The sequence below is a fragment of the Chrysochloris asiatica genome, unplaced genomic scaffold (genome assembly GCF_000296735.1).
Source record: "Chrysochloris asiatica unplaced genomic scaffold, ChrAsi1.0 scaffold00212, whole genome shotgun sequence".
NCBI classification, from domain to species: domain Eukaryota; kingdom Metazoa; phylum Chordata; class Mammalia; order Afrosoricida; family Chrysochloridae; genus Chrysochloris; species Chrysochloris asiatica.
The window spans coordinates 5388874-5413990 of NW_006408730.1; the positions used below are offsets into that span (position 1 = coordinate 5388874).

The 25117-nt window shown below is 36.6% G+C and overlaps 1 protein-coding gene and 1 pseudogene across 4 annotated transcripts in view; both read right to left on the bottom strand.

Moving 5' to 3' along the window:
* The window catches only part of ERBB4 (v-erb-b2 avian erythroblastic leukemia viral oncogene homolog 4), a 1604115-nt gene that overhangs the window by 1318100 nt on the left and 260898 nt on the right, over positions 1-25117 (bottom strand). The gene's annotated exons all lie outside the window — the stretch shown is intronic.
* LOC102825688 overlaps positions 10771-25117 on the bottom strand; it is a 40278-nt pseudogene continuing 25931 nt past the window's right edge.

The window sequence follows — 25117 nt, forward strand, 5'->3', positions numbered from 1 at the left end:
CCAGATATTAGCACATTTTGTTGTAATACTTGGCTTTATCTTCTCGAGCTGATCTTTGAAATTTTCTGTTCAGCTCTTGGACCTCCTCATTTCTTCCATTTGCTTTAGCATCTCTACACTGGAGAACAAGTTTCAGTGTTTCTTCTGACATCCATTTTGGCCTTTTCCTTCTCTCTTGTCTTCTCAGTGACCTATTTTTGCTTTCTTCTTGTATGATGTTCTTGATGTCATCCTACAACTCTTCTAGTCTTTAGTGTTTAATGTGTCAAATCTGTTCTTCAGATGATCTCTAAATTCAAGTAGGATATATTCAAGGTCATATTTTGGCTCTCGTGGACTTGTTTTCATTTTCTTCAGCTTCAGTTTGAATTTGCATATGAGTAATTGATGGTCTGTTCCACAGTCTGCCCCTGGCCTTTGTTTTCACTGATGATATGGAGCTTTTCCATTGTCTCTTTCCGCAGATGTAGTCAATTTGATTTCTGTGTATTCCATCTGGTTAAAGCCATGTGTATAGGCGTCTCTTATGCTGTTGAAAGAGGTATTTAAAATGAACAAATCATTGGTTTGCAGAATTCTATTATGCATTCTCCAGCATCATATCTATCACCGAGGCCATATTTTCCAACTACTGATCCTTCCTCTTTGCTCCCAACCTTTGCATTCCAATTACCAGTAATGATTAATTAATGATCAAATTAAGAGTGAGGTAATACTAAAAAAGGGTGAAGAAAAAATTCCAAATGGAGTAGAAAACAGAAGTGCACATGGAAGGATGAAGCTGGATGTCACCAATGTGGAACACTCAGACCATCAGTTTTCCTAAGGTCTTTATTATCATGGGGTTTCAATTTTGAGAAGATAATTCACTCTGTTTTTGTTGTTAAGTGCCACCAACTCACAGTGACTCTACGCACAATAGAACGAAACACTGCCTGGTCCTGGGCCAACGTCAGAATCATTGCTACACTTCAGCCCACTGATGCAGTCTTTCACATTACAGTTTATTTCCCAATATTTCATTATGTTTATCATGGGATATTTCTACAACCAACAAGACAAAAGGAATTTATGTCTTTAAAGGTCCAATTAAGGACTACAGTCTTAACCATATTAACAAGTTTTGTCTCCTCTTCCTCAGTGAGTGGCCTAGATTCATCTACTTTATCTAAACAGTGCAATATCTATTTCACAACCACTTAAGGGAAGGCATTTTGATGTTGTTGTTGTTATTAAGTGTTGTCAAGTCAGTTTTAACCCATAGCAACCCAGTATATGGTTTCCAAAGAGCGAGTGGTAAGTTTGAACCACTGATCTTGTAGTTCAAATCAACCTTGTGGTGTTGTGCTTATCCTACTGTGCCACACTAGGAAAGGCATAGGCACCCAAGTTGTAAGAACCAAGTATAGTTATAAAAGATGGCTATTATACCTTCTTATCTCTGTGCAAACAGATCCTTAGCTCTGTTTCTAAGGATATGTGTGCAGTTCTTATAGTTGTAGGGGGAGCGCCTGAATCATATCAAGAAAGTGAACTGATTACAAACATATGTCTCTTTCCAAGTTCTCAATTTCCTAGAACCACAGAAGCATGATTTAGTTTTATTTTCTAAAAGTTTCTGTTTAGAGTATCGCCTAACTATATTTCTTCACCAGTATTTTCATTTCTTTATATTAAAGGACTGACTTCAAGAACATCTTCCAATTTGGATACATTTATAACTTTCATTAACTAGTATTTACATTCTTCTCTTAAATCATCATGATATCAAATAAGATTGAATCTCAAAGATTCTTGAGCCACTTTCTAACATGAGTGAATTTCCATTTGTGATTACCTGCCCATCTCTCCCACAGGTGTTGTTGTGTCAAACCACTTCAGACTCATAAAGACCCTATCTATGTACAGCACAAGTCCCGGTGTGGAGTCCTGGTGTGGTGCTGTGGATTAATGCACTAGACTGCAAAGTCAGTTTGAACTTCAAGGTTGGTGGTTCAAGCTCACTAGTTGCTCCTTGGAAACCCTCTAGAGGGTCACTATTGGTCGGAACCGACTCGATGGCATTTAACAACAACAAATCTACAGCACAACAAAACATTTCCAGGTCCTGTGCCATCCTCACAATTATTATGTTTGAACCCATTGTAGATGATTATGATAATTCATCTACATGTAAACACCCAACAACATATAAACATTCACCTACATGTAAACTGTCTATAAACTTCCAATTCCACTTCCAGATTCCTTGATGAAAGTGAAAAAATGTTATGTATTGATCTTGCTATGTCTGGGTTGAAAGCACAAGCACCATTTTGCCAGTTTACACAAAGTGAAACTAAGCTTTCCTTCGCACCCAATACAATGGTCAAATTTTAGACATTTTATTGCTATATGGATTTTCCAATTTGAATCTTGATGCCAAAAGAAAGAAACATACTATAAGCTACAATAAACTTCCTAACAGTACATTGGTGGTGGTGGTGGTTATGTGCTGTGGAGTTGGTTCTGACTCATAGTGAACCTGTGTAGGGTATCTGAGGCTGTAAATCTTTATAGGAGCAGAAAGCCTCATCTTTCTCCCATGGAATCGCTGATAGTTTTGAATTGCTAACTATGAGATTAGCAGCCCAACTCATAACTACTCTGCTACCAGAGCTCCTTAACAGTACAGTAGGCTTATTATTTTCTAAGGCAATAATTGAATCCACAGAAGATACTTGTACTGTACAATATGGAGCTAAATATAAACATGCAGTGAATCAAAGAATTAGTAAAGTAGTTGTATCATGAAATTCATTTTAATCTCTTACTACATACATCTCCAAATATTAATTGTTGTTGTTGTTGTTATGTGCTGTCGAGTCAGGTTTGACCCATAGTGACCTTGTATAGGGTGTCCGAGGAGCCGCTGGTGAGCTTGAACTGCCAACCTTGCAGTTCAAATGGCTTTGCAGTCTGGTGCATTAACCCACAGCACCACACTAGGACTTCAAATATTAATTAGATGTGCCCAATATGGAGTTACTCATTCCGTTGTGTCATCTCTCTTTGGAATGGACACATATATGGATCTCTTCCAATCAGTCGGCCAGATAGTTGTCTTCCAAATTTCTTGGCAGACATGAGTGAGTGCCTCCTTTGCCACCTCACTTTCTTGAAAGATTTAAATTTTTTATTCCATCAATTCCTGGAGCCTTGTTCTTTGCCAATTCCTTCAATATACTTTCAACTTTTTCCTTCATTATCATTGGCTCTTAATCATATACTACCTCTTGAAATGTGTGAACCATTTCCTTTTGGTACAGTGACTCTGTGTATTCCTTTCATCTTCTTTTGATCCTTTCTGCATTATTCAATAATTTTCCCAGAGAATATTTCAATAACAAAAGCCGAGGCTTGAATTTCTTCTTCAGTTCCCTCAGCTTGAGAAATGCTGAGTGTGTTCTTGACTTTTCTGACTCCAGATCTTTTTCAATGGAATGCAGAAGTTAATGGGCAATCTCTTTGATATTCCATGTAAGTTTTTCTAAAGGTAATACAGAAATGGCTGCAAGCATACATTGATTGAGCGAGAACTTCCAGAGGTTCAAGCCGGATTCAGAAGAGGACATGGAATGAACGATACAATTGCTGATGTTCAATGGACCTTGGTTGAAAGCAGAGAATACCAGACAGTTGTTTACCTGTGCTTTATTGAGTACACAAAGGCTTTTGTGTGGATCATGACAAGCTGTAACAACATTGTGAAGTATGAGTATTTCCTGAACACTTAATTGTGCTCATGAGGAATCTGTACCATGGATCAAGAGGCAAGTTTTTCGAACAGAACATGGGAACACTGAATGGTTTAAATTGAAGAAATAGGTGCAATAGAGTTGTATTCTTTCACCACACTTATTAAAGCTGTATGCTTGAGCTTGGTTATACGAAGAAAAATGTAACATTAAGATTGGAGGAAGACTCATTAACTACCTACCTGTGATATTCAAATTATATAACCTTGTCTGCTGAAAGTGAAGAGGACTTAAAATACTTACTGATGACAATCAAAGACCACAGCCTTTGGTATGGATTGCATTTCAATGTAAAGAAAATAAAACTCCTTACCACTGGACCAATAAACAACATTCTTATCAATGGAGAAAAGATTGAAGTTGTCAAGGACTTTGTTCTTCTTGGATCAACTATCAACACTCACAGAAGAAGCAGTCAAGAATACAAACGACATATTGCAGTAGGCAAGTCTACTACACAAGACCTTTTTTAAAAGTGTTGAAGAGCAAAGATGTCAGCTTGAGGACTAAGGTGCACCTGACCCAAGCCATGGTATTTTCAATAACCTCATATTCATGTGACAGTTGGATTTTGAATAAGGAAGACCACAGAGGAATTGATGCTTTTGAGTTATGGTGTTGGCGGAGAATATTGAAAGTGCCGTGAGCTGCCAAAAGAACAAACATTGGCAGAAGTGCAACCAGAGTGCTCTTTGGAGGCCAGGATGGACAAACTTCACTTCTCATACTTCGGACACATTGTCAGGACCAGTCACTTTAGAAGGATATGATGTTTGGTAAGGTGGAGGGTCAGAGAAAAAGAGGAAGACCCCCAGCGAGATGGATTGGCAAAGTGGCAGCAATAATGTGCTCAAGCATGGCAACAATTGTGAGGTTGGCCCAAGATTGGGCAGTGTTTCATTCTGTTGTGCCTATGGTCACTATGGGTTGGTACTGACTCGATGACACCTAACAACAACAACAATACTGATTTATTCAGTACAAAAAAAAAAAAAAAAAAAAAACATTCCATGAAAGTCCATGAATGACTATTTCATGAGTAACAAACATATGACTTTAAATCCCTTTGGGAAACTACCAATGCTTCACAGTTCATCTTTTGTATAAAAACATCCACAGACAGAGGTGTATCAGCTTTGTATGGGGTACATTGCCTTTTTAGGATAAGCATTGGAATACAAGCTACAAGGTCAGGCATTCAATCTCAGCTGCTCCAGGAGAGAAAAATGAGGCTTTCTGCTCCTGCAAAGATTTGCAACCTCAGAAACTCTATGCAGGGATGCTCTGAGTCAGAACTAACTGGATGGCAATAACAACAACAAAGCAAATAAGGAGAGAATTCTACCACTGAATAAACAATTCCTCAGATACCTAAACAGGCAATTAAGCAATACATGCACTACAAAGTGGCCTTTTGGATTTTGTATAAAGTGTATTTCCTTTTGAGAAGGCAGGAGTCACTTGACAATCTAGCTTCAAAGAGCATCTAACCCCTAAACTAGTCTTAAATCAAAACTGATGGCTATACCCTTGCAGCAAGTGAATCTTAAGTTCCTCCTCATTTCAGTCATCAATCTTCTTCAGTCTGGCATTCCTCAAACTGCATGGCAACTCTCATTCACACTAAATAAGCTTTCAGGTGAATTTACTTTAGAATTCCAAATGATCCTATGTAAGTTCCAAATCACTCTTTCACAGAGTTGCACCCAGATCGCCTCTGGCATTCTGATAAAAGTGGTTTGTCAATACAATGCTGAGTGAAATTACTTGTTGGGAATGTATGGTGTCAGCTAACAGACTAGTAGTTCGGCAAGCTTCCTCCTACAACGGAAAGATTTTTAAGTAGTTAAAAAACACTTATACTGGTTGTTGAACTCTGTGATTATTAATAAAAATGATTGAATTGTATACTTTAATGGGATAATTGTATGGTATGTGAACTATATCTCAAAGAAGCTGCTAAAACCACTGCTTTTTACGATTATTTTATTTATTATATGAATAAATCCTATTTTTTCAATAACTTTTTTGATTCAGCAACAAATGTGAGTGGAGGCTATTTTGGACTACTGAATAGAGGATGCTTTAATTAAAAGATATGGTATTTTTGATCTTTTGTCATTGGTAACATATTCTGTATTCATCTTTTTTTAAAAAAATTAGAGATAGCATATTTTCTATTTAAAATACTTTATACACATACATCGCTGAGTGTCTTAAAATGTTTTATCTCTATTCACTTTTTATCATTATTTTATTGTAAAAAAATTACCAAAGAGTTTTATCCATGTACTTCAGTTTTCATTTTCCCCAACCAATAATAAATCAGTAATGCAATAAAATATCAGTCAAAATATAGGATAAATGATCTACCGGACATTTCTTGATCTTATTTTCTTTTCAGAATCTTCATTTCAAGTAATAGGGTAGAATGCCTTTGTGATTACTCACCAAATAAAGCAACAACATTTATCTCAAGATATTACAATGGAAAAAGGAGTCATATTTTATCTAGTATTCCAAAATAATAACCAAATTTTAGAAATCACTTGTAAATAAAGCACTTGTGTTTTATATATATGTTAAAAACCGGAAATGGAGAGTCCATGCCTCAGACTCATGCTCTGGGGCTGAAACATTGGGAAAAGACGTATCAGATAAATCTCCTTGTATGTATCTTTGTTCCCCTTTGCTACTGTGGATTATTTTTCCTCAGTTATAATTTAAATCAAACAAGCAAAAATATGACTTTGCATTAACTTACTATCTTTTGCAGTTAAAACCATCATTGAATCAATCTAATTTTGGTCTTATATAGCTTAAAAAAAAAAATGTTTGTTAACTAGTTCATTAGTTCTCAGAATGGTTGCTTTCAACTAACCAGAGCTCTACATATTTCCCATGCATAATTTGTTGTTGTTGTGTGCCATAGAGTCGGTTCCAACTCATAGCGACCCTGCACAGTGTTTCTGGGGCTGTAAATCTTTACGGGAGCAGAAAGCCTCATCTTTCTCCAGCGGAGCAGCTGGTAGTTTCGAACTGCTGACCTTGTGGTTCACAGCCCAATTCATAACCACTACCCTACCAGAGCTCCTGCATAATAACATCTATCATTTTGATGCTGGCATTGGCTTTTTTATCCTGGTCAACTTTTTTTTTAACAGTCTTGTGGGATTATTTAGTCAACTAACACAACAGCTCATAAAGTTAGCATCCTACACTTTAGTTTGGTGAATAGCACCTAGTGTCTTAAAAGCTGTGAGCAGCCATCTAAGATACAACTATTCATTTCTACACATCTGGAGTAAAAGAGAAGGAAGGAAATGAAAGACTCAAGGAAGAAACTAGTCCACAAGCCTAAAAGCTTTCATGAACCAAGGCATCTCTTCTAATCTGAGACTACAAGAATTAGATGGTGACTAGCTACCACTACTGGTTTTTCTGCTGAAGGACACACCGAGGGTGCAGTTAGAATGGGATCAAAATGTAGAACAAAACTCAAATTCATTAAAAAAACAAAAAACGTACTGGACTGATAGAGACTGCAGGAATCTGAAGGACTATCATCTTAAAATATGCTTTTAATCTAGAACTAAATCCACTCCTAGAAATCACCTTCCAGTCAAACAATAGACAGAATTCAATAAATAAACATTTAAAACATTATATTGTAAATAATGTGCCCTTTAACGGATTAACTATATAAGAAGGTTTCAAAAATTTGTGGGGAAACTGAATCAAAAGTTAATGGAATTTTTTCTTGAATTTTTGAAGCCTCTTTGTGATAGACTAAATGGTCAACATTAACCTGAAAGCAAAGATGAGAAGGTAAGGAAAGGGAAGCTAGAACAATGGAAACAGCAAAAAGAATGGAATTCATGAAAATACTGGCACATTGTGAAAAATTTCACCAATGTCATGGAACAATTGTATAAAACTTGCTCAATGTGAACCTAGTGCACTATGTAAACTTTGACACACACACACACACAAACAATAAAATACTGTAAAGAGGGGTAGGGAAACCAGTTAATCAGACCTGTCAGCATCACATCTAACTGTTTTTCTGATTAGTCTGCATATGTGTAGGGGAAAATGCCTTGAATAGAATAGCTCATTTAAAAGGTGGTTTGAAGAATTATAGAGTTTAGTGTCTTTTAAAACATTTTTTATATTACCATTTAAAATCCCAACACACAATGAACATTAAAGAAAGATTAATAGCAAAACTATAGTATTTGTCTGCACTCAAGATAATTAAAAATAATGGAAACACCCTCTTTCAAAAACATAAGAAGCAACTATATACCTGGACCTCATTGGATGGAATATAAAGGAATCATTCACATTAACTTGAATAAATTTGCACACATTTTTATTCTAAGAAAATAAATTAAATGAAGCATGTAATAACTAACTGATGTGATGTTAAACTGTCATAAATATTAGAAGATATACAAATGGCATTGTGTGAAGCACTCATTCACTAATGTATTTTTTTAATTTCACAACAGAGTGTCTTTTTTTTTGCATTAATACATACAGTATTGTGGTCCAACTAGAAGCTTCCATTGTCACATCTACTGACATCTGTGCACCTACATATCTCTTATTATCTCTCTTGTTATTATAATTATATTCAGGCTTCTAACTTAAACTAGGAGTCCTGGTGTGGTGCTGTGGGTTAATGCGACATACTGCAAAGCCGTTTGAACTTCAAGGTTGGTGGTTCAAGCTCACCAGCTGCTCCTTGGAAACCCTATACAGGGTCGTTATGGATTGGAATCAACTCATCAGCACTTAACAACAACAACAACTTAAGCAAAATATCAATATAAAAATTAAAAAGGAAAGACCAACATGCATGCCAAAATAGATTCTGAAACTGTTTTTAAATATAGAGAAGCTAAAGTGAATGGAAGAAATGAGGAAATAAAAGACATACACAGAATATTTCAGAGGGTGGCTCAAGATGACAATGTAAAACATTACAGTGAAATATACAAAGATGCGGAGTTAGAAAACTAAAAGGGAAGAACATGTTTAGCTTCTGTCAAGTGGAAAGAACTACGAAAAAATATTAAATCTCAAGTTGCACTATCCTATGGACAAAATCTGAGTAACACAGAAAGCAAAAAAAGAAAATGGAAGAAATATACAGTCACTGTACCAAAACTAATTGTTCAACATTCAAACATTTCAGGAGATGGCATAGGATAAAGAACAGGTTATACTGAAAGAAGAAAGTTCCTACACTGAGGGCATTGGTGAAAAACAAGGTCTCAGGAATTCATGGATACCAATTATGATACTTCAGTAAACAAATGCTTACTCTTCAATGCCAAGAAATTTGAAAGGCAATTACTTGGCTCAATTATTAGAAAAGATCCCTATTTATGCCCAATTTAAAGAAAGGTGACCCAATAGAATGCAGAAATTATTGAATTATATTAATATCTCATACAAATAAAGTTTCGATGAAGATAATTCAAAAATGGTTATAGCAGTACACTGACAGGAAATTGTCAGGTATTCAAGTTGTGTTCAAAAGAAGACATGCAATGAGAAATCATTGTTAGCTAATGTTAGATGGATCTTGGCTGAAAGAAGAAAATACCAGAAAGCTGTATGTCTGTATTTTATTAACTACACAAAGAAATTCAACTGTGTGGGTCAAAACAAATTATGGATAAAATTGCAAAGAATGGGAATTCTAGAAAACTTAACTGTGTCATGTGGAATGTGTACAGATACCAAGAGGCAGTCATTCAAAAAGAGTGAAGGAAGGTTGTATGGTTTAAAATCAGGGAAGCTATGTGTATGAATTTCACTTCCATGTAAAGAAAATAATGGTAAACAGCGAAAAGACAGAAGTAGTCTATAATTTAGTTTTACCTGCTTCCACATTCAATATCCATGGAAACAACAGCCAGGACATCAAATAATGTATTGCATTGGACACATTTACTGCAATTTCTGTTAACTGCGGTCAAGTTGGTTGTAACTCATGCTGACCCTGTATACAGTTTCTGTGGAGTGGCTGGTGAGTTTGAACCACTGACCTCAAAGTTACTCACCCAGTGCTTATTGTACAGCTCCATACCAGGACGTAACATTGTTATTGTTAAATATGGTAGAGTTAGTTTAGACTCTTAGCAACCCTCTTTAGGGTTTTCAAGGAGCAGATGGTGGTTCTGAACTGCTGACCTTGTTGTTCCAAGTCCAGTACTGATCCTACAGTGCCACAGCAGGAGTCCATATTGCTGTTGTTGTCATGTACCATTGAATCAACTCTAGCTCTTAGTGAGTTACCCTGTATAGGGTTTCTGAAGAGCAGCTGGTGAGTTTTAACTATCAATTTTGTGGTTCAAACTGACTTTAAGGTCAGGTGCTTATTCTACAATGCCACACCAAGACACTGCTGTAAACTGCTTAAAAGCAAAGATGTCACTTTGAAGACTAAAATGCACTGGACCTAACCCCTGGTATTATCAATCACTTAATAGGCATGTGAGAGCTGGACAACAAATAAGAAAGATCAGAGAAGAATTGATACCTTTGAATTATGGTGTTGGTGAAGACTATGGAATATAACATGAGCTGATAGATGCACAAACACATTTGTCTTGGAAGAACAGCCAAAACGCTCCTTAAATGCAAAGATGGTTAAACTTCATCTCCTGTACTTTATATATGTTATCAGAAGGGATCAATCCTTGAAGAAAGACATCATGTTTGTTAAGGTAGAGGGTCAGTGAAAAAGAGGAAGACCCTCTATGAGATGGATTGACAGCGATTTTAACAACCAGCTCAAACATAACAAAGATTATGAGACTAGCACAGGACCAGGAAGTGTGTCATTCTGTAGTACATGGGGTCACTATCATTCAGAATAGATTTTTTTTTTTTTAATTTGAGAACATTTACTGTTTTATCAGATGACCAGATTACAAAAATAAGCATAGTAGGTACTTTAGTTCATCCTTCTAATAAGTGTTGATCTGGTCTTCCCTGTTGCCAGCATCTCCACCTCCTATAAAATAGGTGGTCTTTTTCTTCATTCCCCCACAAGGAGAAGCTAATTTGAAGGGCCATAGGAAGTTATTTGTGTCTTTGAAATGCTTCCTAATGGTGTAGATCTCATGAATCAGATCCTCCATGCAGATGATCCCATATTTACCAAGAGAAAATACAGTCAACGTGTTATCTGTCAGGGCAATTTGCTTCTTAATGATTTTGCCATATCCACGTTTGTAGATCAGTTCATTCACTGCCTTCAAGTTTGGGTAGCCCCATGCAATATATGGTTCCACAATCCTCAACATGTTAATTGAAGCCTTGTTGAGCTTGACAAAGGTTACATTAATGATCTGGAGAAGGTGAAGAAGCTGCAACACCTTCGAACATTTGGGCTCACATCATGGATACCTCTAATCCTGATAACAAATGCCAGCTGGGGCTCACCAGGTCCATAGAAGTTGCCCACTTTTCTTGCCATGCTAGCCATTAGAATCTCAGTTCTGTACATGTGCCTATATTCCTTGATAATGCTTGGCTTTTTCATAGATACGCTTCCGCATTGCTTTTTGAAGTATCTTTTGGTCAAACTTCTTTTTCAGGTGTTTGATCTTTAGTTCCACAAAATTCCTTCGCTGTTTCTTCAGGGTCTCTGGCACAGCAGGAGTCTTCTTTTTCTTCTTGTAGGAATTGATTTGAAGGCACCTTAAACAACAAGTGTCCTGGTATGGCGTTGTGCGTTAATGCTCTGGACTGCAAAGTCAGTTTGAATCACAAGGTTGATGGTTCAAACTCACCAGCTGCTCCTAGGAAACCCTATACAGGGTTGCTATGGGTCAGAACTGACTTGATGGCACTTAACAACAACAACAGGAAGGAGCCCTGGTAATGCAATATCTAAGTACTTGTCTTCTAGAATTTGAACCCACCAAGAATGATATTTGAGAAAAGAACTGTTGTTTAAGGGTATGAGAAAGATGGATCAGTCCTGTCAAACTTGTTGTTGTTAAGTGTTGTTGAGTTCATTTCAACTCAGCGATCCTGTATAGGATTTCTGAGAAGCAGCTGATGGGTTTGAACTGCCGATCTTGTGGTTCATAATCCAGTGCTGATCCTATGGCACCATACCAGGAGTCTGTCCCCCTCAGTGTCTCGTTGAGTTAGAATCAACTGTACAGCACACAACAACCATAAAGCTTTGTACACTGAGTAAGCTGTGGCTAGGAAGTTTTTACACAAAGTACCTAGAGTCACACTGACAGGAAGAAAGAAGTAGAGGCAGCAAACAGTATCTTTGTACTTAACACTTTAGAATATATTGCTACCCAAAACCCCACTCTGTTTAAACTGCATTTTTAAATTAGAGGCGTTTAAATTCTCTGATATAATTACAGTTGTAATCAGGATTTTGTTTCATTTGCTTGTTTTGTAAAATTAGGAACACAAAATAGCATAATGAAGACAGAACTTCTCCTAGTCTGTTGTTTTATGCATTTCATTTCTTTCCTGCTCATAGGAATTGCTTTGAATTAGTTATTTCGTTTTCTCAAAATAAATGTTGTTAGAACTAAATTAGGTATCTCTTTACAGAAAAAGAGAGGAGAAGGTAAAAAATTCAGAGGGAAAGAAAAGGAAATGTAACAAGATCTCCTTCATGTTGTAGATTTTATTTTACCTAGAACACTTTGACAAGTGAGATCAAGACAATAGTTATTTTATGTTTTATGGGAAAACTAAAGCTGACTTACTTAATTGGAGGTGGAAAGATTTGCCTAAAAAACACATGGATTATTATTATATTACATAAAATATATCTACTGAACAGAAGCATGTTTCCAAAGGTTTTGCTTAAAATATTTTCTTTCTTTTTTTTTTTTTTTTTTCAATATGTCTTGCCACAACATCCATCTCTTGAACCTGAATCAATGGAAAAGGAAGGAGGATGCTAAGGTGAAAGATTCTCACATCTCTCTTAGTTGATGGCATTTGGCCACAAGTCATGGTTAAGCAAAGTCAAGAGAACTACCTTCTGTAATTCTTCATTGTTCAATCTGCATCAGGGCCAGAGATAATAGGCATTCCAAACATTTGATGCAGACTCAATAATTCAAGCTATTACATCACTGAATTCTACACTATGTACATCTTGGGTTTCTGAATTCAGCTTCGGGTAATTGTTAGATATTGCTTCCTTATATAGTGTCAAAAATATGAAAACCTGTAATCATTTTTATCCATTGTTTCTACTTTTGCATAGCCAAACAAAGTAACAAAATTTCTTTTTCATATCGTATTTCAGGAGCCTGATGCAGGAGACTGGATTATTACCAGGACTTTGGGGAGTAAGACACATTCAAAACGGAACAGTTGGCTGCCATCTTTGAGCTGGGGCCACTGTTGCATATCTTTGCCAGTCAAAACTTTGGTTGTTATGCATCCTGCATGCAGTACTTGTTTCCTAAGAGGGAGATTACATTTTTAGCAGGACAATGACCTATAATTTTCACTGTCTCACTTACTGTTCCATGCAACCAGATTTCGCAAATTTTGTCAATCCTGGTTTCACTTTATCTGCCCTGACTGAACCAGAAATAATCAACTTGAAGGTCTATTTTAAATATTCATAGGACCTTCAATTGAACCAACTTTCCCTTGGTTTAGTTTCTCCTCATTTGTTTTTGTTTTTATTATTGTTGTGCTCTTGATTTTTTTCTTTTCTTTTGCTTTGAGATTCATTTGCTTTAAAAGAGTACTGGGCTAAATCTTTCAACTTTTCAAAGTAAATTTAAAATGCATCCATTTTAATGAAAGGGCTAGCAAGCGTAGGCATTTAAATACATGTACAATGGAGTCCTGATGTGGCGTTGAGGGTTAATATGCTTGATTACAAAGTCAGCTTGAACTGGCAAGGTCTGCAGTTCAAGCTCACTGGCTGCTCAACAGAAACCCTATACAGGGTCACAATGAGTCCAAATCAATTCAACAGTACTTAACAAGAACAACAACACAGTGGGATCTAGCTATAACTGAATATAACATGTTCAAATGATGAAACAACTTTACATAAGTGACATATGATTTGCTACAGAAGGCTGTGGATTATAACTTTGAACCACTTAAGAACATTTCATCTAGTACTTTAAGTTTATAATTAAGAAGACAGAAGTTCAAATATCTGTATTCAATTGCTTGAATAGACTGATTTCCAAGTCAGTAACAGTGGACCTGGTGTGGTGCTGTGGGTTAATGCGTCAGACTGCAAAGTCGTTTGAATTGCAAGGTCTGTGGTTCAAGCTCACTAGCTGGTTCTTGGAAACTCTATAGAGGGTCGCTATGGGTCAGAATTGATTCGATGGCACTTGACAACAACAATAACAACAGTGAACCAGCTGGACTATATGAAGGATACAGCATTAGGATTGGGATATGACTCCAGCCTACAACATGGAGATGACAAGACCTTGTGAAGTTAAGGTGAGTTGAGTTATTTATGGATAAAGATCAAAAACCTATAGCCTTCAGTATGGATTACAACTCAATGTAAAGGAAACAAAAATCGTCACAACTGAACCAATAACTAATATGATAAATGGGGGAAAGAGTGAAGTTGTCAAGGATTAATTTTACTGGAATCTACAATCAAAGATCATGGAAAAATCAGTCAAGAAATCAACCAATGAATTTCATCAGGTAAGTCTGTTGCAAAAGACCTATTTAAAATGTTAAAAATCAAAGATGTCACTCTGAGGAATAAGGTTCTCCTGAGTCCAGTCCTGGTATTTTCTAATATACATGTGAAAGCTCAACAGTAAGTAAGGCTGACTGAAGAAGAATTGATGCATTTGGATTATGGGTGCTATCAAAGAACACTGACTATACCAGGGAGTGCCAGGAAAATGAACACAATTGTCCTGGATTTGAAGCCAAATCAAAACGCTCCTTAGAATCCAGGATAGTGACACTTAGTCAAGGACTTTGGATATATTATCAGGAGGGACCAGAACCTGGAAGACATCATGCTTGGAAAAGTAGAGGGCCAGCAAAAAAGGGGGAACCCTCAGTGAGATGGCTTGATGTTCAACAGTGGGCTTAAACATATCAACAATTTGGATGAGGGTGCAGGATCTAGCTGTATTTAGTTTTGTTGTACATAAGGTAGCTGTCAGTTGAAATCAACTTGATGGCACCTAACAATAAGGAGCCATGGTATTTTCAATCACCTCCTATGCATGTGAAAGTTGGACAGTGAATAAGGTAGACTGTAGAAGAATTGCTACATCTGTATTATGGTGTATTATTAATATAAATTGTTTTTATTAACAATTTGATAAAAAATATTAAAAGTACCATCGGCTGCCAAAAGAATAAACAAGTCTCTCTTGGAAGAAGGACAGCCAGAATACTCATTAGTATTCTGAGGATATTTTGTGTCTCATACTTTAGACAAGTTATCAGGAGGGACCAGTTCCTGGAGAAGGACACCATGCTTTGTAAAGTACATGATCAGTGATAAAGAGGAAGACTCCCAAGGACATGAACTGACACAGTGGCGGCAGTAATGGACCCAAACCTAACAACAATTGTGACAATGAAATGTTTTAATGTGTATAGGGTCACTCTGAAGGCACCTAACAACAACAACAAAAAGAATCCCAGCACATTTCTCAAGCCGCACGATTTAAAACCTCCTTATAAGAGAGAGTCCTGGTGGCTCAGTCATTAACTGGAAGGTTGGCTGTTTGAACTCATCCTTGACTCAGCAGGAGAAAGATGAGGCAGTCAGTTTCCATAAAGATGGATGATCTCTGGGCAGTTCAACTCTATCCTATATGGTTATGATGTAGAATCGAATTGAAGGCAGTGGGATTGGTTTAATTTTGATTGTTGTCTAGAAATAATTATGTTGTTGTTAAGCTCCATTGAGTCAGTTCTAGCTCTTAGCCACCCTGTTGAGGTTGTTCAAGGAGTGGATGAATGATAAGTTTGAACCGCCAACCTTGTGATTCAAACTAACCTTGTGGTCCAGTGTTCTATCCCACTGTGTCACATCAGGACTCCCCAGATAAATTTGGGATTCAAAAGCAAGGGGCCAGAAGAACAGTGTACACTGATCTTTACAAGATCTTATTAGAATCCCAGCATCCTCAACCCCCTCTTCAGACAAGCAGAGTGAAATCTTTCTCAAATACAGCCCTCCTGAAGCACTTGTTTGAGCAGGTTGAGTACATGAAGGTGACAGGGTTGTCCATTAAGTCAAGGCTTGGTATGCAGAGACTACAGTCCCAAGTGTGTGGGATGATGGAAGTCAGTTACCTCAGGCATGGGTCAATCTGGAGGATGCTTTCCTAGTATTTCCTTACTCCTAACCTGTCTCCTTCAGTCCAACTCTCCCTTCTTTCCTCCCTGCCTCTCTCAATTCCTTCCTTCCCTCTTTCCTCCGACTCTTTGTCTGCCACTTTCCTCCGTGTCTTCCTCCCTCCCTTCTTTTCTTCCTTCCTTCCTTGTTTCCTTCTCTATCATCTTTCTCCTCCCACCCCCTTCCCTTCCCCTCTCTCTCTTTCAATCAATATATTGATTCTCCAGCACCTTACCACCTTCCTTGGAGTTCTGGTGTAGTGCTGTGGTATAATGCACTGGACTGCGAAGTTGGTTAGAACCACAAAGTCAGTGGTTCAGACTCCCCAGTCGCTCCTCAGAAGCTCTATGCAGGGTCGTTATGGGTCAGAACCTACTTGACAGCACTTAATTGTTACAAACCACCTACCTTATTAAAACTCAACTGAGAAAGAAAACATAAAATGATTTTTCATGGTAGGAGTTTTTACATTAAAAGAACTGAAAGAGATTGTTTCTACCTTTTAGAGAAAAAAAGATTCAGGCTATTATATCTGAGTCCCAAAAGTTCAAGGGCGGAATTTGTTGTTCTTGTTATGTGCCGTCAAGTTGGTTCTGACCCATAGCAACCCTGAGCAGGGTTTCCGAGGCTGTAAATATTTACGGGAGCAGAAAGCCTCATCTTTCTCCCGTGGAGCAGCTGGTAGTTTCAAACTGTTGACCTTGCAGTTCACAGTCTGATTCGTAACCATATTTGCAGGAAGTAACCAGGGTAAGGAAAATACTTGAAGGTGCCATGAAGGAGATTAGCACTGGGACACAGAAAGCAAGAGCTAAAGACAAGGTAACAAATGAGTCTGTCTTAGCTTTACTCTTTCTTTTCTAGCCAAGTTTTTGCCATCTGTGGGACCAATTTCACTTTTGGTCACAAGCAAATGATTGCTTGCCCTACATAACATGCCTGTGATGTGGTGAGACTCAGTGGAATGATTATAGTGAAGTGGCTTGAAAACTGTGAATCACAGCACCAAAGTATTACTATAATGAATACTTGACACCAGAATCAAAATAACTCATTTTGGCTTTGTTATATTTATGTTTCCTAAGGAGCTCTGGTAGCGTAGTGGTTACGAATCAGGCTGCGAACCTTAAGGTCAGCAGTTTGAAACTACCAGCTGCTCCACGGGAGAAAGATGAGGCTTTCTACTCCTGTAAAGATTTACACCCTCGGAAACCCTGTACAGGGTCGTTATGGGTCGGAACCGACTCGACGGCACTTAACAACAACAACAACAAGCCCTTTATTAAAAGCAGCAGTCAGGACTGCTACAAGAATGGAAATAATATTTTTAAAAAGCTCATAAAATTATATGAGATAATCGTAACAGCAATATAGACTGACTCTGATAATCCATTTTATAAAGTCTATGGACTGCTATGAACATGTATTCTTATTAATACAATGTGCACTATGTTATTTGGTTACAGGTTTTAAGTTTTAGCATTAAATAATTTGACATATTAAGACCTTATGTTTAAAGTTGTTAAAAATCAAGTAAGTTAATTAACAGATTAATTGAGGTACTACAGATTCACTAAGGTATTAAAGTCAAGCAAATGCCTACCAAATGAATGTTTCCCTAAAAGTTGACAAGGACTTAACTTAATCAGAACGTAATGAAATTTAAGATGTTGAACTACATATTAGAGCAATTTTTAAACACACAAACAGCAGCAGCGAAACCTATCCTTGCTAACAGCAGTGCTAAAAATTTCCCAATATTTCTAGTATAATAAGGCATTAGAAATAGTCACTGGAATTACTCAAAGTGAATCAAATATCTTAATGTTATTATTCATGGAATAAAACCTAGATATAAAATCTCCATCTTTCCTACAAAGTGCTAGCTAATGCAGTCATCTGACTTTGTACTTGTTAAAAATAAAAATAGGTGCAAAGACAGAGTTTACTTGTGGATGACAATTTAAAAAGAACCATCTACCTAATAGAAAATATTGTGATTTGTTGCTACAGCATAAACTTAGAAATGACAAAATATACATAAAACCAAGACCAAGCCCGTTTCCATGTACTCAATTCTGATTCAGGGATTCCACAGGACACAGTAGATCTGGTCCTTAGGGATTCTGAGGTTGTAAATCTTTATAGATGCAGACATCCTCATCTTTCTCTTGCCGCAGAGTGGCTGGTAGGTTTGAACCACCAACTTTGCTGTTAGCAGGTCAGTGCTTAAACCCACTCTGCTATTATGTTATTATTGCTGTTAAGTGCCGTGGAGTCGGTTCTGACTCATAGAGACCCTGTATAGGGTTTCCAAGGAGTAACTGGTGAGTTTAAACAAACAACTTGCAGTTCAAATCAATTTTGCAGTCCAGCGCATGAAGCCACATATAAATATTATGAACGTCTACTCGCCTAAGAAGCCGTCATCTGTTGTAACTTTGGACTTTGAGACTTTCTCACAGCAGTAACATGGAGGGATGTTGTTGTCAGGTGCTGTGGAGTTCATTCTGATACACAGTTACTATGCATAATAGAAACAAACTCGGCCTGACCCTGTGCCATCTTTAACAACTATTGTTGTGTTTGAGCCCACTGATGTTGCCCTTGAGTCAGTCCATCTCATAGGCAATCTTCCTTGTTTTTACTGGAAAAATGGAGGGATCTAATCCCCAAGTAATTGTTAATAAGCCTTTCTGTTGAGGCTAAAACTGAAGAGTGAGCTGGTTTGGAGTCCAACAGAACAGACTTTGGGTCTAGCTGTACAACTGTGGTCAAATCACTCCACCACTCTGAGCTCCCTTTGACTTTACTGCATGACAATAAAGATGCTAAAATTTGTTTACACAGTATTGCTATGAGAATTACCTGTGCATAGGAAAGACACCTAGCAAAATGTCTGTCACCTAGTGGATGATCAACATGTTACTTGCTTTCCTTATAAAAATTCAGACCCCCTAATATGCTGAAAAGAAAAAGGAACATATTTTTCAATACCTTCTTTTAAAAAGTGATTACTAAACATCTTCTAGAATAGCTAATCTTTAAGTCTCTCAATAGATATTTTAATGCACATACATTTTAGAAGTCATATCACATTCATTGCATGCTGGGTAACCATCAGGGTTTATTAGATGAGAATAAGTCTGTTGTAAAAGATTTCCTTGCAATTATTTCACTGCCATTATCTTGGCCACACGCTTATGCAGTTTTCAAATTAATATGCTTAGATTACTGAGCAAATAATCAGAGCAAAGGAATTCTATGAGGAACTCAATTACTAAAGAAAATGATCGCTCAAGCATTTGCGAAATCGAGGTTACATCTGATTTTGAATAGTGGATCATTATTGATATTATGGAAGCATTCTGTACAAACAATTGGACATGTAGCACCAGAACATGGTGTTTTAAATATATATGCTAAGGCACACTAGTTCCCTGCTAATATCTCTGCTAAATGTTATTCTGACAAAACGAAATAATATCAATCTTGAAGTCAATACTTAAAAAAAAAACAAAAAACAAGAGAGTAGCAGATTGCTTGACCGCATAAAACTCACATATAAAACAAACTATTGTTTGTAATTTTTCATTCTTAAGACAGAGTAAACCTTCATAGTCTGAAAATACTTATCCAATGAAACAGAATTTAAGAATTTCTTTACACATACTAGGAAGCTGCTTAGATACTGCCATCATTTCATTTTAATATTTCCATCACCAAAGTAGCCTATTTTGAATAAATGATTTTCAATAAATGATTATAGACAGAGCCATGTCTCATTTTTAAACTAAATCTAGTATTTCTTAATAACACCTTTATTTTTGCTAAAGAATCAAACCTAGTTATTTTTGATGAAAATTATTTTTCTATTATTGATTTAATTTAAGTTTTAAATTAAAGACTATTTTAAGAACATTGCTAAATCTTTTATGAAACATGCATGTGAATTAGGAAAGAACATATGTAAAATGAACTGACCATATTTAGTTGGTGGTTCTTTGTTCTTTACAGAGGCAAGTAGTGAGGGATATGCACTCAATAATTAATGGTAATTAATTAAGAAATACAACAGGAACCAGCTGTGTGGCCCTGGACAAATCACTTCCCCTCTCAAAGTGTGATGATGGTGGTGGTTGTGATAGTTATGTGCCATAGAATTGGTTCCAACTCATAGCGCCCCTGCACAGGATTTCTGAGGCTGTAAATCTATCTCTTTGGGAGCAGGAAGCCTCATCCTTCTTCCCCAGAACACTTGGTAGATTTGAACTGCTGACAATGATATTAGAAGCCTGACTCATAACCACTACGCTACCAGAGCTCTTTAAAGTGTGATGATTCATGATTCACATGAACATCATGATGTTGTTGCTGGTAGTGGTTATGTGCCTTGGAGTCAGTTCCAACTCATAGTGACCCAGTACAAGGTTTGTTGTTGTTAAGTGCTATCGAGTCAGCTCCGACCCATAGCGACCCTAATACAGGGTTTCTGAGGCTATAAATCTTTATGGGAGCAGAAAGCTTCATTTCTCCCGCAGAGCAGCTGGTAGTTTTGAACTGCTGACCTTGCGGTTCACAGCCCGATTCATAACCGCTACGCTACCAGAGAGCTCCTTGATAATCATGACAGTGATGGTGACATAGATACTACCAGCCTTCCCCAAATGTTATTATCACAAAATTAAGGGAACCTTAAAATGAGACAGGAGATGATTTTGATTATTTTGTGTTCCTTTCTTTATGATATTGCTTCCTTATATTTTGGAATCAAGTAGCTCATTCAGAATATGATGAAAAATCTGGATCCTTTACCCAGAAAAAAAAATGACTATATGACAGATACAAATATTTAATCGAACCTCAGATGCCGTGAATTCTTGGAGGCCTATTGATTGCCTTTGCAGATTAAGAAGTCTTTGGTTGACTTTCAAGATAAGGTGAATTTGCAAAAGAATCAACATGCCTTTGGCTAGGAATTTACTACATCCCTCCTTGAAAGAAGAAAAGAAAAGGTATAAAACAAAAGGATTAGTTCAAAGTCCAAATTCTATTTTTATGGATGAAAATCATCCAGGTTGTTACAAGAAAACCACAGTTTTCAGCCAGCTAACACAGTGGTTATTTGTGTAGATTGTTCCACAGTGTTGGGCAAACCTACAAGAGGAAAACCCAAAATCTCAGAAAGATGTTCATTTAGAAGAAAGCCATGCTAATAATGTTCCTTTCAACTTGTTGAATTTCTCTCATGTCAGGGAAAGCCTTATCAGTAATTCTAATCTACCAAGCTAACATAATCAACATTTCATTTTTGTAAAGTACACAGCAGTGATCTCCTATTTTGATGTTCCTTTACTCAATAAAATTTTGATTGTGAAAAGAAACAAAGAAGTCATTGGTTGCTTTGTGAGGAGAATCTTTCTTCCACTCACCACTCCTTACATCTTCCTGCATCATAAAGTAATATGTTCAAGTATTTATCACTAAATCTTCAGAATGGCCTATACCCAACATTCTTCCAGTGAACGGGTACATTGTGATTCTTCCCATCTCCTACTGGACATGAAGAAGGAAGCTTTCTGTCACACTTGTTTTTGTCATCTTATTACCACAAAGATAACAAAGGCCAAGATGAAGCCAGCACTGTGAATCACAGATAACACTAATCAGCCTTTGGGAAAAATAACCTAGCGTTCTCTGGGCTTTCTATTATATCAAATAATAAATTGTCTTTTAAAGTGTTTGACATATCAATTCAGATACTTTTCTTGGCAATGCTGTCTCAAACTGAACCAAGCAGAACTAGTCTGTCAGTTCCTCACATTTGAAACATGTAGAATATAAAGAGTTTTATTATTTAATTCATCATTGTGTTTAACACCATTATTCTAACAAATTCGTGACGAGCTTAAGGGTAGAGTAATTTTGTTATTGCTGTTGTTGTATTTCTCAGTTTGCAGTCTCAGAGCAGTGCTGTCACATAATAGGTATTTTACAGGTTTTTGGTGAATTAAGGAACACCAGAATATGGCTAATATAAAAAGGTATAAATGGAAAAGAAGGCAGATCTTGCATATATTTTTACAAATCCCATGATTAGAGTTTTGGTATTAACGGTAGTTCCTTGTTATGAGAAGATTATGATAGACCATTTCATCAAAGTGCAAAGAACGTTAATATCAGCCGTTCCTAAAGTATATGGGTTATTTGTGTGTGAAGTGTTGAGGAATCCTGTTGTCATCTATACAACATTTCTAGATGGTCTTTGTCAATTTGAGATGACCAGTGCTTAACATTCAATCATGGCTTGAGATTTTTCTTTCACTTCTAAAGTTTTGTTACAGCATTCAGGCACAAATCATAATTATATAACTTAACAGATAAACACAAAGTTACCATACCCATGTAACCACTAAGAAAGCCAAGAATTAAAAGGTAACTAGCCATGGAGTCCTGGTGTGGCACTGTGGGTTAATGTGGCAGACTGCAAAGCTGTTTGAACTGCAAGATGGGTGGTTCAAGCTCACCAGCTGCTCCTCCAAAATCCTGTACAGGGTTGCTATGGGTCAGAATTGACTCTACGGCACTTAACAACAACAACAATCCCTTTTGAACCCTTCCACCTGTAATACTTTGAAGCCTTTAAAATAATACACTACCCAAATTACTAAAAGTAAGTTATGGCCAAGTAACGTACATATGTTTTATGTTAGAAAATTTATTCATGTTTGTAAGGATGTATGTAAATTTTCTTAATGTGCTTTCTCCTGTTTAATCCCTTACAGCTGTTAAGCTATAATGACTCTTTGTAGGGTGAATGAATCTAAAGATAGTCCATAAATAGAGACTTGTGTATGTTCAAACTGATCAGCATTATCATAGGGGCTATACTTAAATTCCATCACTCATTTATTTGTTTTGATCATCACTACAATGAGTGAATTAGATTTCTGAAAAAGAAAATAAAATTAAAGAAAATGAGAAACATAACAATAAAAGTGATTAAATCCTGCAGAAATTGGTTAATTGATTGCTTGACAATTCTAACAGAATGTTTTAAACCCGACACCTATCAATTCCTGGCTCAGTGGTCTTTTGTTTGTTGTTTTCTGTACTTAATTAGAATAAAGTAAAACAGAAATGTATTCTTGTTTAGCTAGAACTTTGGGGAAATATATAGAAAGTTGTAGGTAATAAAGTACCAGATGCTTCTTTGTTGCTAAGTTTACCAGTGAATTTAGTAGCAAATATGTTTATATAATTTATCATCCCTGTGTATTAAAATTTTATGATAAGCTGCTTAGAAAGTGCAGTAAGTAAATGCTATGAAGCCAAAACTAAGTTTAAACGCAGCATACAAGTATAAATTGAAATACGACCACTCACTAGAGGTATATATTTCTTTGCAGGATAAATATTGAGAAATCCCTATAAAAACATTTCCCATATTATTTTCCAGATAACAATATTTTTGTCCATGGCCTTATCAGCCTTATTATTTGGCAAAAAAATTGATTTTTACCAACACATTCCAGATAAAGAGATCTACCTATACATTTTATACAACACGACTGGGGAGAGCAGGCCTGCTAGCCCAAAGAGCCAGAGTTAATATTAAAAATATAACATGCCTAAGTAAATAATGTGCACATGCCTATAATGAACATCACATGCATGGAAACAAATGCATGAGGTGATCACAATTCATCTAACTTGTGGAATATTTATATAAAAATACATTCATAAGGGATTCAGAGAAGCTTAGAATTCTGCAAAGCACAGGTGTTTGAAACTTAATGTAGAATTTCACACCCAGTGACATTTAGCCTAGGAAGTATATTTGGGTTTATGGTTTATTCTCCATGATCTCATTAAGCAGGCTCCCAGGAATCAGACTTGACTTTCAGGCTGATTGTGTGATTATACACAGAATTTCTATTGTGATATCTTCTATAAAAACATTTTATTTACATGAAATTTTAGGTTTCCCTCCTTTGATGTGGTAGCTGAATACAGATACAGTCAACTGATAAATCATTTAATACTGGATTGTCAGAAAAACAAAGAAATCTGTCTTGGAAGAAGTACAGCCAGAATGTTCCCTAGAAAGACATCATATTTGGAAAATAGAAGGTAAGAGAAACAGAGGAAGATTCTCAATACGATGGACTGACACTGTCAGAAACGATGGGCAATTGTGAAGATGGTGCAGGACACGTTGCTAAGTTTCGTTGAGTCAGTTCCGACCCATAGCGACCCTGTATAGGGTTTCCAACTAGCAGCTGGTGAGCTTGAACCACCGACTTTGCAGTTCAAATGACTGTGCAGTCCGACGCATTAACCCACAGCGCCACGCCAGGCCTCCCCTAGGCAATGTTTATTTCTGTTGTGTATAGAGTCCCTATCAGTTGGACCAACTTGACAGCACCTAACAATAACATTGGGACCATTTTTGTTCATGCATGTCATAGACTGAACATGACAACTGATTAATTTTTCTCAAAATATCTAATATTTAAGCTATAATCACAAATACCTACTTAAGTGAATATTTAGATGTGAGGGCAATAAATTGTACTAAATGCTGTTCTAATTTAAAACCATGTCAGGTTACTGAGGACTGGTTATTTCACTTTAAGGGTATCAAACAATTCATTAACGAAGGAGAAACTCACAGCTATGTGAGCAGAGACCTAATTTTGACATCCTCGAATTGAAACAATCTGTTAGTAAAAAATAACAAAGTATTTAAAAAATATCCCTGCCTGAAGAACAGGGTGATTCATGCTTATTGAAAGTAATGCTATTTAGAGAATGTCCTCACAGCATATTGTGCCTGTAGGATTTTTTATTCTGTTTTATTTTACTTATCTCTTACAACCATTCCTTAGTGAATTAGAATACTAAATAGCATTTTAAAGGAAATAATCATGGAAAGTGTGAAATT